Source organism: Chamaea fasciata, unplaced genomic scaffold (genome assembly GCF_029207755.1).
Source record: "Chamaea fasciata isolate MVZ Bird 193981 ecotype frontalis unplaced genomic scaffold, bChaFas1.0.hap1 SCAF_9, whole genome shotgun sequence".
Classification (NCBI taxonomy): Eukaryota; Metazoa; Chordata; class Aves; order Passeriformes; family Sylviidae; genus Chamaea; species Chamaea fasciata.
This window is the reverse complement of record NW_027094094.1, coordinates 23,102,983-23,118,710: the sequence shown is the minus strand read 5'-3', so window position 1 is coordinate 23,118,710 and position 15,728 is coordinate 23,102,983. Positions and strand designations below refer to the sequence as shown.

General features: G+C 37.9%; 1 protein-coding gene across 4 annotated transcripts in view; it reads left to right on the top strand.

The window, feature by feature from the left end:
- DLG5 (discs large MAGUK scaffold protein 5) overlaps positions 1–15,728 on the top strand; it is a 97,979-nt gene that overhangs the window by 20,042 nt on the left and 62,209 nt on the right. The window lies entirely within an intron of this gene.

The following is a 15,728-nucleotide window of genomic DNA, read 5'->3' as shown; positions in this document are numbered from 1 at the left end:
AACAGTTTGCCAATAGCTAAAATGGCATGTCAAAAAAATTTCAAGCATGTCATTGGTCTGCATATGTGTCATATAGAATTTGATAGAAAGGAAAGATCCTTCTAAGTGTGATGCTGAAGTCCTGAGTGTGGAAGTGTGACATATCAATTTATACCTTCCTCCATTTACAGTCATGTGTAGAGGATGTAGTCTTACCAGCAGGTGAGGCTGGAAAATGGAAGCATTGCAACAGGGCTTTCTGCAAGTGACTTGTATGTAAACAGAGGTCTTGGGACTCACTCTCCTCAGACATAGTGTTTTCATTTCTGTATCATTGTTCCCACACCCTTGATTATTTTATTCCTTATTTTAAAATCTTTTCCTGGAAACACCATGGGAGAGTTTGTACTGGCAGTATATGTAAGGAAATCTTGAGCTTCCAGCTGCAGAATCAGGTGGAAGTTTCTGTGTTTTGAGCATGCTACAGCCTGTATTTTGGATGAAGTGAGGGGCATAGCTTTTGCCATGGAAGTAAATTTATTGGCACAATGTTGGTTCTGCACAGTGTGTGTCAAATGGGGCATGGCTAAAGCATCAATTCTGAAGCTTGCCAGGCTTTTCTATAAGACCTGGTGTATTGAAGGTCTAAGTGGGGCTGCAGTTCAAAGCTGTTGTTTTTTATGAAACTGTCATTCATAATTGAATTTATTTTTTAAAAATACGTTAATGAGAGAAGTGAGATATGTAGTTGATGATGAAACATTTTCCAGTTTTTTGTACCTGGATATACACACACAGGTTCCTAGACACATGTGTAATGTACACCACTGTGAGACGTTCAGATGAAGGAGATTGTGCTTTTAGTGGATGCATGAAGCCAGAATAATACCCATTCTCAGTTCTTTAACTGGTGCAGTAATTACTGTAGTATTTCAGTAGTGAGAACAGATTTCAAAATGAGCAAATTGCAATAAATTAACAAGGTTCAAAGTTTTGGAAACATGAGTAGCATTTCATCCTGCATATTAGCTTCTTATTCCACACCAAAAAAAGTCACTAAGGATGAAAATAAGCATTAGATGATACACAGGAGTTGTCTTCTGCTGGTGCTGTGCTGAGGCTCAGCTTCTGAGGAGCCTATGTCTCCTGCAAGTTATAAAGAGATCTTCTGTCTGTTTTGATGAAAAATAAACAGAATGGGGTTCTCTGTCACCTTGGTGTGAAAACTAAGATTTGAGGTCAGCAGCTTTTTCAGTCTGCAGGGAAATGCAGGGACAGGGATAATGTGCCTTTACTGCTTGCTTCACTGACATAAAACTTAATTTATATGAGACATACAATTTATGTGGCAAGTAAATTTTGCTTTTGCTTTGTTTCATATTACAGCATTTGTTGTTTAAGCAGAAACAGGAGTATTGGGACAAATGAACATTGGCTCCAGTTGTAGATCAGGTTTCTCCAGGTTCTCAATTTTGTCCATTTGTCCTGCAATTTAAAAGCACTCTTAAATATCCTTCTCAGAAAATTTTTGCAACATTCCTTTGTAGTATTTCTGTTCAGACAATAAGGAGAATTTTATTGGGCTGTCTTTTTAACAACCACAGTGCTGCCATACTGGAGCTTCTGTCTTGGTAACAAGAGTGGGTTATATCATTCCAGTTTTCTTTGTCTGTAAAAGCCATGCTGACAGATTTTCTACTGTTCACAATTAAACACAGAGGCTACAGGACTTTTTAAAACAAAAGTTGTGGTTTGTTCTTTAGGGCTTCTGGGTCATGAATCTTAGTCCTCTTAAAACATACTGTTAGAGCTTTAATGTTGTTTGACTAGACCCATAGAGAACATGTGCATGCTGCATTGCAACTGCAAGCTGTTCTGTCCCGGATATTTTTTTGCTTTGAGTTTGCTGGAATTTTTTTAATAGAAAAAAGTCAATGTGCTAATGTTCATTTTTGTTTTTCAAAATGGTGTTTTATTGTCTAGGTGTTAACATAATTTAGCTTAATACCAAACTCCATGAAAAAGGTGTCAACCATTTAAAGATTTATCATGCCTTCAGTGACTGATTTGGTTTCTGGATTTTTGTTACACTATAGCTGCTTCTTGTTGTGAGTGTTGAAGTTGGGAGCTGTGTTTCAGGCTGAGCTATCACAATGAGATCAGTGGTCACGGGCAGGAGAACTCTTGTGCCACAACACAGTTCAGAGTGCAGTTGAGAAAGCTTCCCTACTTATCCTTCCTGCCCTTGTTCTTTGCCTTATTTTCACTTCATGCCATCTGTGGTTAGACCTTCTATTCACAGGGACACAGGAGCTTCCTTCAAGTGCCCTGGAAGTTTGGCATAGGGAGCAGAATACTACAGAATGTGTTAGCATTGGTATTACTCCTTGATAGGTGAACATTTCCTTTCACACCACATCGTTTTCTCCAGACCTATTCCTGCTGTTTGTTAGCATGTAGTATTGCAAATATCCTATTGCCCATTCTTTCTTATCCTCTATTTCTATGCCTGTGTCACTCACTAAAATGCTGTGGTTTATGGATAGCCACTAGAGAACAGACTGAGCTACTATGAGTGATTCTGTATCTCAGAAAGCTTTCTGCTTCCCATTAATTTTGAGGGAAAATACACAGTAATTTGACAGTTGTTAAGGTTGATTTCTGTTCTTTTCATGTTGAATATTGCTGGCTAAAACTTCTGACTGTCAAAACCCATCTGTTATCTTTCTTCTTTATCTTCATTGTTTGTGGGAAGAACAATACATGTATAGTCTATAACATAGTGTGTTTTTAAAAAAAATTAATCTGAAAATTTAAAGCCACTAATAATGCTTTCAGTCATCACTAGATCCATATTCATGCTCTTATAAATGTAGGCTACAGCACTTGGCATAAGATACTGTTGATCTTGACTTCAGGTATAGAGGCTGGAATTTTTAACAGTTCATAGTTTTGGAAAGGCAAGCCTAAACATAATCTTGCTTCTGTGTATCAACAGTGACACTCTTAATTATGTTTTAAGTTTAGTGTTAAAGAAATTAATCAAGCCACCTTATTGTTCTGTGCCAAGGCTTGCAACAGAAAGTTGTTGTCGTTTGTTCCAAGTGACATCTGTTTGTTCAACTCATAACACAGAAAAATCACCTTGGTAAATTGAATTAAATATGCAATCTTCTTGTCTTTGTGCTGCCTCTAGTTGCCAGTTAAGACTTCAGTTTTTCCACTTAATGAACATACATCCTCTAGTTACAGTATTCTATATTAAAAAAACCCAAAACAACAAACCAAAAGTATGCACGTGTTTTCCTTACCTCATTTCTTGAAAAGTAGAAGATACAGGCATGATTTTTGGTTTTGAAAATAGAATACTAGGTTTCTGAGTAGGAAACAGGGATATTGATGAGGTGATGGGTGTTTTGAAAGATTATCATATGTGTGTTTGGAGCCAAGTCCATGGCAGGGTGTTTCGGGTCCTATAAACACTGGTCTGTTTGCTTTCAGAATACAGCACTTCTTTCTCTTCTCCATAAATACAAATCATCAGAGCTTCCCCTCCTCACAGTAATGAAAATTCTTACCTTTTTCATGCTAAGACAAACAAAAAAAATTAAAAGTAGGAAAATATTAGAGGTTGGCTTCAGTGAAAAGATAAACAGTGTCTCGGAAAGTCATGAAAGATGATGAAGAACTAGGAGAGATCTGTTTCTGCAGTGAGATGTAAGGAGGAGACAGAATACACCTTCACTTGGGAGGGATGAGAATAGTACTGGGGTCAGCAAGTTCCTTAGGGCTCTGATTTCTCCTAGTAGAGGGAGCATGGAGTGTGGTTGTTGCTTTCAGTTGTCCTAATGGACCAGGAATAACTTTGCTGGTGCCAGTGTGGATTTCCTTATCCTGTTTCTACTAGTTCTAGTAGTTGCGTTTTTTGCCCCCATCCAATGGAAGGGGGAGCACTTTGTAAGATCCACTGTACTTTTGAAAACACAAAGCAAATTCCAGTGCCTCACTAGATGTGCCAGTAAAACATAATGGTTGTTTGTGTATAGTCTTTCTGTTTGAATGCTTTTCTCCACAATTTCTTTGCATCATTTTATGTCTTATGTTCTCTTTAGCTGTCCATTATCACTGCTGTTTATTTGCTGGATATTGCTTTGATTTGTATCGAGCTTAATTTGTGTAGGTGATAAATGTGCAGTTATGTTTCTGTGTGTGACAAAGCATTCCAATTCCCAATCTGCCAACACTTTGTTTCTGATGAATTCTGGCCAGAGAGCACTACTTGCCATGCAAGCATGAATCATTGAGTGATCATTTAATCTGTGCAAATGCTTGTCCTTTTTTGCTCCAGCTGAGGAACTGGGGAGATGACATTTTAAAAACACTTATGTTGTAACTAGAATCATCCTGCCTTGAAAACCAGATGATGCTGATCTACTGTGTCCAAATGTCAAGTGATTAATAGTAGTGGTTAGTTTTTGCACTTCTAGGAATGATTACAGGGGTTCAGCCTAAAAGTAGCAGGAGGGAGGTAAGTTCTGTAACCAGGCAGGGCTTGTTCTGACTTGTTCAAAACAACATACTTCCCTGATACAGATTCTTAGTGAGGGGTGTTGCTCATCTCTTCAAAGGGCCACGGTAGCTCTGATATTCAGGGTTTAGTTTTTCAAAAATGGCTTCTCTTTACGTGTCATAATTGCTGTCTGATGGCATCACCAGAAAGCACTCAAAAGTTGTGCTTTTTGATTGGCAAACTTCTTGGTGCAGAATGAACAGGTTCCAGATGTTCTTATATACAAACTGAATTAGTTTTGAATTGTAAAGCTTTTCTTGTATGCCTGGTAGGGTGCTTCTGCCCACTGTGTCTTGGATAGTTGCAAATATTGATCAGCTCCTGGATTTTATGTTTTTGGAGCAGGTGGCAAGTCACCAACTTTATCTTTTTTCCTATTAGCCTACCTGAGGGTTACAACTTCGTTGTATTGCTTATTGTATCATAGGACTCTGATGCTTGGAGTTGTTAATAGTGCAGGGGACTGAGACAGGAGCTGTATTTGGGTGGGTGAAGAGGGTTTGTGTGGGGTTTTATTTGTTTGTTTTCTCAAGTATTAATGTACATTTGTGCATCAAGACCCTTCCCTCTGTTAATCTGTATAGAGAATGGAGGAAAGCATGTTTTATGAAACTGAAAGATAAACATGACCAACCTCAAACTCTCACCTGTCAGGATACGTAACTGGATACATACACAGAACATGCCAAAAAATTAGAGTGCTCTTGGGATTAAATCGGGTTCATCCCATTGTCCTCATACTGAAGATAGTAGCATGTAGGTGATCTGACTTTGCTCTTGATCAAAAAAGTCTGGACCTTTGTAAAAATCTGTGAAGTTACAAATGTTTCCTCTGGCTGGAAACAAGTTGTTGGATGTTTTGCTTTTTTGGTTTGGTTGCTTTTTTTTGCTTTCAGAATCTCTGTAGTGGGTTGGATTTTTTTTCCCCTCACTTATTTCAGTTATCTTAATTCTGTGAATTTTTTTTTTTCTAAGTACTGATTTATTAAATATTTCTGGAAGGATGTCTGCATTTTAAGTAAAACAGAATCAGCACAAGCATCTTTAATTAAAAAGCAAATTCAGCCCTTAAGTGAAAAGTTGCAGGATTTATTTTCCCATCAGGAAAAAGGGTAGCACAGGAAGGGAAAGCAATGATTTAAAGAGCTACATGCTATCAATTCTCTTTTCAGTTGAAGAATTTAAATTTTCTTTGAAGTTTTCCTGTGATGTTATTTGTGAAAGAAAAAAGATGGTTATATACTTTTGTACAAATTAAAACCCTTTTGGGATTTGTTGCATTGTGGATTTTGAAATGTGAACTACTTTCTAATGGATCCAAACTAATATTCGCAGTTGTTTTTGACATATCTTCTAATGTACTCAAAATGTTGATTTTTGGAAGATATTATCCAAGCAGAGAGAAGATATAATATTCCCCGTGAGGAGTTTGTGGTTTATAGATAGCACTCTTAGAAGAGATGGAACTGTTGAGCTGAGCTCCAGTCATCTGTTTGCTTTTACGTACTGCAGTTTACACAATTAGACTTCCTTTTTTTCATTTTTTCTGCTTTGTATTCTTAACATTAAAATCATGTAGCAGCGTAAGACTAGGTGGATGTGGAAAAATTGTGATTGAATGTTACCAACTCATTTGTAATTTAAATACCTTGAATATTCTTGACTTATCTAATGGCAATGTAGAATAAAAATATCTCTGTAACAGCAACAGTACTATGAGAGAATAAAGAAAAAAGTGGTGAAAATATCTTGTAGAGAAGAGTTGCAGTATCAAAGATGGCTGTAATTCATCGTGGGAGATTTTAACCCTGTGGTAAACAGTGATCCTTCTCAACCTGTGTCTTCATTGTCATTTCCTAAGCAGTTTTTCATGTTACAGAGTAGTTGATTTGGTCTTCGTTGTAATGTCTTCCAAATATTTGGTGCTTATGGGTGCAGGAGCACTGTAATTCATCCCACTTCAGACTTTTGGTGGGTTTTGTTTAGGGGGAAACCTTTTCTTAGTTTATAGGACTTGGTTTTGATTATCGTTTAGTCAGTGTTTAACGGTATGTCAGTGTTTCATGCTGGAAACTGTGTGAGGAAAACAATAGATGCAATGAATGCTTTTTTTTTTTTTTCCCTTAAACCCACTACCATCCTCCTCATGTTTTTTCCGTCCTCTGCACACCCTTGACATCACTATTCTTATACTGTTGTTAATATGGAAGCACAATGGAACATCTGATCCTGATGGCAGCTGGTTGTATTGACACCATCTCCTTTAGGAAAATCCTCAATATCTACAGAACCTGTTCAAGGAAAAAGATGGAAAGAAAGCTAGTATTCTGAAGAGCAGAGCTACCAAAGCCAGCCATGAAGCCTGCACAGCAAAGCCTGTGCAAGGTTACCTTTGGAGACACGGTATTTACTGCCTCTTCTGTAGCTTATGTGGAATCAGTGAAATGTGAGTGTTTATTTGGTTAAATGAAGAGGTTGCAAAGTGTTGCAGTCTGCTGTGCCCAACCACCTGGCACGTTTATTTAGGGCATGTTGGTGCTGCCATCAGTAGGTGAACGTGAATGTTAAAACTGTCCCCACTCAATCTTCCTGCCTGACAAGTGGTGCTGATGGGGAGGCAGCATCTTCATTTGCTCCTCTGCTCCAAAATGAAGATGAGAGATGGTTAAGGAAAAACCAGACCTTTCTGACAGGCAGGTGACTTCGCAGTCACGACAAGCCTTGACTTGTTTATTGACAAGCCCTGACTTGTTTTTTGTCGTAGTCACATCTCTCAGGTGAGAGGCCGCTCTTCCCCCAACAGCTCTGACTTCTGCTCTCCGATATGCCATGTTCTTCTTCTGTGTTGTAGTCTCGTTTTCTTTCTTTCTTCTTCTCTTCTGTCACTGTCTTAGTGGACTAGGGCATTATATTTGCATTTGGAGTAGCCTGCTGGACGTCAAGTACATTTGCTGAATTTTTAGCCCATGTTTCTTTCACAGACTCCAAGGAAGTCGGCTGTATTCCATATAGGTCAGTGTGTGCTGTCATGTAATGCTACTGCTTCCTGTCAGAGTGTGATTTCAGGCTTTTATCAGTGCGCTGTCAGTGCATTAAGCTTTAGAACTTTCGCCAGAATTGATAGAGCAAATAGCATTTGCCTGCCTGTATTGTAGGCATTTCCCCCGTGCCCTTACAGTTGCTCTTACGGTGAAAATTTGGGTTCTAAAAATCCTCTCCTTTTTAAGATCTGCCTGCCTGTCACTAAGACCTCAAGTTCCCACCTATTCCTTGTAAGCACACTGCAACTGCTTGCTTGTTAACCCAGACCTGTTGGTTTAGAAGGTCCTAAGTAAGTCAGTAGCCACTTGGTCACTTGCTACACTTGCCGCAGTTACAGTTGCTTTCTCCCAAAATAATAACTGTAGAAAAGCTAAAAGGCCCCTCTAGCACGCTGATGTAGGAAAAATCCTCTCCAGACACTCAAATGTATTTAGTCTCCAAACAGGGTCTTGTTAATAAGACAAGAAGAAGGAGCCAATGGGAATACCTGTGTCTAAGCAAGGAAGCTTTCAGCATTGCAAAGCACCATGTGGCTGCCTCCCTGCTCTATCAAGCCACGGCAGTGTCTGAGAATATTGTCTCCTCCTTGTCCTGCCATGACCAAGAGAGAAGGAAAAGTAGCAGCACTCGTGTCCTCCAGAGAAGAGGCAAAAAGCAGGAATTTGAGCTATAATTGCTTCCAGATGAGTTCCTTTTTTTCCCAGCTTCTCAGCTCTTAGCTCCCAGGTAGAGTGAGCATTTTGTATGCCTGAGCACTCCGGTACTTGGGGGAAGATGGCTTTTTGTTCTATTTAGTACATGTGTTACTTTTGCCTTTAGGAGGCTTTAGCCCTGTTTTTCTGTGTATTCCCTATGAGTGTCAGGGAGAGATCTGCTCACACACAACCTGGCAGTGCCTGTGCCAGTGCACGAGGTTATCAGGCTGTTACTGCCTCATCACAGCTGAAGGTTACCTCCAGGGAGGGATGAGAAGTTCTTGTGGGTGGTGCAGCTGTAACCAGAAGAGTCATGAAGTTCACACCTGGGGATTTCTGCAACGAACTATTTTTGTAAATGGTTCATAGGTAATAGACTCCTGTAATAATCACTCAGTACAGCAGAGCAATTAAGGACGTATTTCATTATGTTGTTTGAATGAGAGTGTAGGTGTGAGGTTTTTTTATATCTGTATGTTTGTCTTCTGAAGAAGTACAGTCTGTGGATCAAATATATTCTTAATTGATATTGTTACTTTCTCCACCCCTTCTTCTGAGGTCATAGCAGTGCTTGGAACTTGCAAGAGTTGTCTGGTTAAGCTATTATCTGGTTAGCTTTGTGAAAGCTGATACATTTCTGGAAAGATCCTGTGTAGGTTCACGCAGAATGATTGCTCCAATCTGTCTGGATTTAGAGAGGGGTCTTGGTCTCTTTGCCATGGATTCAGCATTTCCTTTGTCTGTGATATTGGGGTGTGCCAATAGCATTCACACAGTTCTGATGACCTTCCTGTAATTGCAGATGTCCTGAAAAGGACTTGGGCCTGAAGTCTGTAGGTAACAAGGACTGACATGTCTTTTACTGAGCAGTCTTAAACTCAGTGCCTACAGAATAAATATATATGTATTTAATATGGAATTACTGCTGGCAGTAGGATTTCCTGATTTACAGCACTAGGAGGGGAAAAAAGCTGTGTTTTTCCTTCTTCCTTGCTTCTACTATCTTAAATGAAGTTGAGTGTTGAGGAATAAAATAAACTTGCCAAGGCAACAAGAAGATTTAAATTAAATTATTTAGCTTAGATATATATTTTCTCTTAGCATTTTAAGTAACAATTGCTGTAGACAGAGACAGAAGAAACTTGGATATGAGTGCTCTTCTGTATGAAAGCGTGTATTGATTTTCCATTGTAACAACACAACAAAGTTGAGTTTAAAGCCCTTCTGTAAGATACCTTAATGAAACCATCTTGGGACATGTTTTTCCCCTTGGTGGTTTTTTTTTGTTTGTTTGTTTTTTTGGGTTTTTTTTTTGTGTGGTTTTTTTTTTTGAGTGAGGGTTGAATATTGAAGCGTGATATGAGGAGCACTATAAGGAGAATTCATTGTTTTAGGGCTTAGTTGGGGAGTATGTATCTTCTTTCAAGGTTGCAAGGAAGTTTCTTGAGCATTATGCCAGATTTCACCCCAAGTACCATGAACCACTTCTTTGAAGTGAAAATCTTTTCCATGATTTGGAAAAGTCAAATCTCCCAACATGTCTCTAATTTCAAAGGAGGCACATTCAGTAGTGACTCCCACGTAGTCCAGATTTGACTGGTTGTGTTGGTACATCTCTTGCAGTCCTGAGAGCAGTAGATGTGAACTTGTTTGTAACTTGTGGCAGAAGGGGGATTCCAGACTGGAAACAGCAGGCTGGTTTGAGGAGGTGTTGTGTAAGTAACTTCTTCAATCAATTGCTGGTTTGGTTCTGCAATAGTAATGGGCTGCTTTCTGAGAAGAGCATTCTTCTCAGTAGCTACTTTGTTCTGGTTCTTGTTAGAAAAAGAAGTTTGACCAATGGCAGCATGCTAGGGTTGTAGAAGTCAGGATATTCAGAGTAGATAGCTTTATAAAATTAAATTGTACTCAGGTGAGTTTGGAAAAGGTAGATAACATCAGGAGAGGGTAAAAAAGACTTATTATGTTTTATCATTTTTTCTTTCTTTTTTATCTTTGGCTTATCATACATAATCCAGCAAACAACTGAAATGTTCTTGATAGCTAGGAGGAGGAAAAAATGGATACTTTCGCCTTTTTACTGGTGAAGTGGAGTGGATTCCTCAAAATATGTTAATGGGAATTGTTAAAGCACCTGTGTTAAAAATAATTCATAACAATATCTGTAGTTGTTTGATAAGAGTCACCTGTAATGCCACATCGTGTTTTAGAACAGAAGACAGCACTGCTGCATTGATAATAAGTTGTGTAATCTGTGCAATCCACATGAGCTGAAATACGGACAATTTGTTTTGCTTACCTGCACTGCATTTTTACTAAAACTTGATTTTAAATGAAAATTTTTCCCATCTGTACTGAATACTGAGGTTGAAGAATCCATAATCAGTTATCCTTTTCTCTGCCTTTTGCGCATGAGCTTATAAAAGTAAATATTTCTCTTGTTCAGATGTTGCTAAGAAAATAGGAAATTCACAGGTACTTGTCTAACGTTGTTTTTAATAGCTGAAGATTTGGTGCTATACTTACTGACAATTAGGAACTGAATTTAGGGCATCTTTACTGATGTCTCTGGCAGGTTACTCAATTTTTGAACCTAAGTCTTAACATAAACTGTCATATTAAATCATAATTATTACTTAAATCTGACTTTAGGTTCATTTTTACTAAATATTTCAGAGAAAGGTGCCCCAGTCCTTTTTCATGTGTGGAGTGTTCTGTCCTTAACAAGAATGTATTTTTAATCATTTAGAATTCAAGATTGACTTAAACAATAAAGCGTATATATTTTTTTCCCAAATGGCATTTTTAATATTAATATCTGAATATTTCATTAATAGCTTGTTTAAAAAAAATCTATGGAAAAGGAAAATAAACTTTTTGACCCTCACCATTTCTGTAAAACTATTACAGACTGAGCTATTTGGGAAATTAAAAAATGTGATTTTTTTAGCTACTTAATTATTTTAAAAGCCATTTCACGTTCATTTAGTTTTCATGGTGTCCTAAAAATAGATATACAGAATAAATAACAAAACTGTGTTTAACAGCAGATGGGGAAGAAATAGCAAACTTTTGTCAAGATGGCATCTACTTTTATTTGGCCTCTACTGCTAAGTTTGTACCTTTGCTCTTGGAGTTGCTCATGTCCTTCAAGGTAAATGACTAGGAAACATCTGAAATAAGTGTGACACAGATGGAAGCAAATACGCAATTGAAGGCTTTGTATGAGATCAGAATTCAGTGTCTGAATGCCACACGACTTGCAAGCAGTGACCATGTCTTGTTTGTGACGATCCTGCTGCACAGGCTGCCAAGGAAAGAATAGTTTCAGAGACAGAGCATGGCAGATCCATGTGGTCTTCAGCTCCTTGGGCAGTTTTGTTGTTGTGACGGCAAAGGGAACATTGAATTCTGGGTTGTTTCCAGTTGTAATCAAACAACTGCTCCCCCCAGCACTTAGGAGTCCTGCCAGTGTCAGTTTGGTTTGGTGCATGGAGATGTGGATAAAGCAATGTTTGTCATGCTGCCCTCTCATCCAGTGCATTGGATTTCCATCAGAAAAATCCTCTGCTGACAATAAGTTGAATCAGCTGGCAGTCATCGCAGTGCAAAGGGAGGTGGGAGGAGGGGCAGAATTTAATTAACGATGGAAATTTGCAGCCGAGGAGCATGGAGGGTTGTTTAACATCATCCTTAAACACAGAGAAGTAGCAAAAGAAATTTGCACAAGCAAAGGCTCCTTCCAGTCTTGGTCCTACAATAAGCCAAGTGTTCCTAGTTGGAAAACATACTTAATTTAGGGGTCAGCCATACTGCAGATCTAAATGCAGTCCCTAAAGATGGATGACCTACCAAGAGCTGAGCAGCCAAGATCTACGCACTCCCCATCTTGTGGGATAAAACACATCATGCTCCTTGAATAAACCCCTTGTTCTTCACACACTGAAGCAGGTTCAGTATGCTTGTTTCTTTGGCTCTGTGCTGAGGGTGTTTATCTGAGAGAGTAACTATTCTGACACAGTTTGGTTCATATAATGAAGTTGGGAAGATGAAATAGCGTTCTTTGAATCGAATTATAGATAAGAGGGGGAAAAAAAGAATTAAGAGGATTGAAAGCACATCCACAATGAATTTTATTAAAGTGAGTCCCTATCCCTTCTTTAGCCACTCTAGTCCCCTTGGATACACTATGCTTTAGAGCTATGAGCAGACCCTGCATATATAAATACAAATTTGTATGGAGGAGGATGAAAAGTTTCTATGTAGTACTGGCAACTGACTGCTTAATCTGAACATTGTCTCTCTTAATCTGAACATTGTATTTTTTCTCACAAGTCATCCAATAATATTCTAGAAGATACCATACTTGATCCTTTGTACTACTTTCTTACAGAAGGTGCCAAGTGCAAGTTTATTTTGGAGACATTATTTGGACAATAGCTGACTTGGCTTTTTTTTGTTTCTCCTTGAAGAACAGGTGATGTCCACTGTTATGTGGTGTTTCACAGTTCAGAAGTTAAAAAGACAGAAGAGAGAAATGTTCTGTTTTAATTTTGTCTGACTAGTTTAATTCCACTAGTCTTGATTTTGGTATTGCTGATGAGGGTATTGTTGGTTTAGACACTTGCTGTCTTCTTAGAAGACTGTAACTCTTCTCTGTTTTTTTTTTTTTTTTTTTTTAATTTCTGTTCTTTCCTCCATCATTGTCTTTCTCAGCAAGGAAAATACATATCACTCTTTCTGTGTGGCTGTTGTGGGAAAGATGAAGGCAAACTGGAACACAATTCTTAGTTGTCCCTGGAGGTGGCTTCCACACTTAAACAACAAGTTCCTTTCCTGAATTTGTGAGTTCTTAAGTGGCCTTCCTGTAATCTGATTAATAAAGACAGTAATAACTTCAAAAAATTTGACTTGCTCCAGTTGTTGAAAATAGAAGGAAATGAGATTCTTAAGGTTCTCAAGTATATACTGTAGCAGTTTCTAAATCCCTGCACTCTGCCAAAGCTGTTTAACACAGCCAGGAACTGATCCAGAGCTTATGTCTGGATGAGTAAAAGAGAAAGCAAGTCTGCCATGTAAAGACAGGATGGTTATGTATTTTCCCTCTGTATGAATGTGTATCTGTAAAAGATATGTTTAGTTTTTGGTGTGCTTGTGCTTTTTGGGGTTTTTGTTTGGTTGTTGAGTTTTTTGTTTGTTTGGTTTTTTAATGTAATTGTTGGGTTTGGGGTTTTTTATTTTTATTTTTAAGTAGGTAAAGGTTCTGCTGTGTTTCTCAGAATCCTGTCATTGCAAGGTGTAATTTTGAACTTTAGGAACATGTAAGTGATTGTTATAAATCGGTAAATTGAAATCAAATGTAGCAAGTTTTACCACTGGGGGATTTCAGTATGCAAAGTGAATACTAGCAGAAAAATATTAAAGTCAACTATTTGGAATAGTGTGATGAAAGGCATGTGAAGCACTTTCAGCATTTATCTATGGCTTCTTATTGGGTTTAGTACTCTGATCTTATTTTTTTGTGTGCAATTTGACAAGATGGACAGGCAGAAAACATTAAGAATAGGAAATAAAGTGGAAAATTCTTTAGGGGGAGGGTGATTTTTCAACAAATTTATTAGAATACTGTGGTTGTGCGGCTCACAAGCAGGGTGTTCTAGTGCCTTTGATTGTAGAAAATAACCTTTTCCCTTTTTTTTTTTTTTTTTTTAACCTGTATCTGAATTGCTGTTGTGATGATTTTGAGCATTTCCATTTATGTAGGAGGCATTCTAGTGAGTGGGGAAATATTTCTTGGAGCATTTGCAGGTACCAATGATGTATTACTAGTTTGATCAAGCAAAATATGCCAGGCACAATGCCACTTTAGCCTGGGTTTTAAACAAGGATGTGGGTCAGTACAGTACCTAAAGATGAATTTAATGTTGTGACAGCTGTGTAGAGACCTCTGGTTGTTGTTGGTGGTGCTTACTAATGCTGCTTCTGATGACAAAGGTGGCACTTGTTACAGATAATGAACTTGAACCCTGTGTAGTTTAAAAACAAAACCAAGCTGGACAATGTTAGTAGGTTGTTGTTGTTGTTGGAAGTGAGGAATTATGAACGGGTCAGATGATTCCTCCTCTCTTCACAATTGTGGGTTTTCCTGATGGCATGCCATGCATACCGGATCTTGTGTCTACAAATATGAGCTAATGTTTTAAGAACATTGCTTTGAAGAGTCATGTTTCTCCATTCATGAAGTCAGCTTCACAAAACCTTTCTGTCAATTCCAGAGAGCAGAATTTAACTCATTTTAAGTCCTGTCTCTGGCTTGTAATGCAGGACAAAAAGACAAAGAGGATCAGTGTCTTGAAGATGATCAAAATGAAGATCAGTAGAGATGATGAGATTTTGAATCTTTTATTTCTTCACTCTTAAAAGCAAAAGCAGCTAACAATCACTACAAGGTTTTTTTAGGTGTTGAACTCCTATGTAGTTTTTTAGAGGAACTGGGTGATTTTGCCTTAGACTGCTGAGCATAATTAAGTGTCACATCCTGGCACAAGATTTTGTTGTGCCTGAGTCCCACACAGTTTTGATACAATCTCAGTACACATTGTCTGTCATAAAGATGTCCTACTCTGTTTGATATATTGATCTGTTTTTTTAGCTTTCCTTATAATTCTAACCAGTCTAGATCCATACTGTGAGAGATACTGCAAGTCATGTGAGTTTAGAATATGCAAGGAGGTTAAATATAACTAATGTGGAAATTATTTTGCTTTTGATAAGCTTTAATTAAATAGGAATACAGCTTAAAGTATTATTTTTTGAAAATATCTGAAATGGAAGCAAAAATGTGCAGTAGATTTTTTCTGAAGCCAACAGTGTGCCAGTGACATACTCATTGTATGTTTTGTTTAAAAATCTGAACAAAACAAAGAAATTATATCCCCTCCAATTGAATAGAATTATTTGTAACCAATATATGTAAAATAATTTTTCGTAGAGATTTGTCAGATTAAATAGTCAACTTCAAGATGCAATTCTTCTTGCTTCTTTTAATTCTTTTTTTTCATTTTTAAGTTGATTTTTCTGTTATTACTTGTGTTAGTAGAATTATTTTATCAGATCTTGCCTTTCATTCATCGAACACCATAGTAGTTAGCGATGTCAAGCTTTTCTCTAGTAAGAAGCAGAGGAGATGAAGAAAAAACGAATTTCTTATTTTCTAGCCTATCCTTTCTTCAGTCTGTTATGTGCAGTTACTGCTGCTGTTTCTCAGCTTTTATTTCCTAATTTCAAAGAAACTAGAAAAAAGAAACGTTGGAGTATAAGAAGGAGGGAGACTGTAGGAAAACGAGCTCCTGAAAGTATTGAAACAGTCTTAGAGCTTGGCTGTTGTGAGCACAGCTCTTGCATCCTGGGGAGTGCTGAAAATAGACTAGATTTCTAATGGC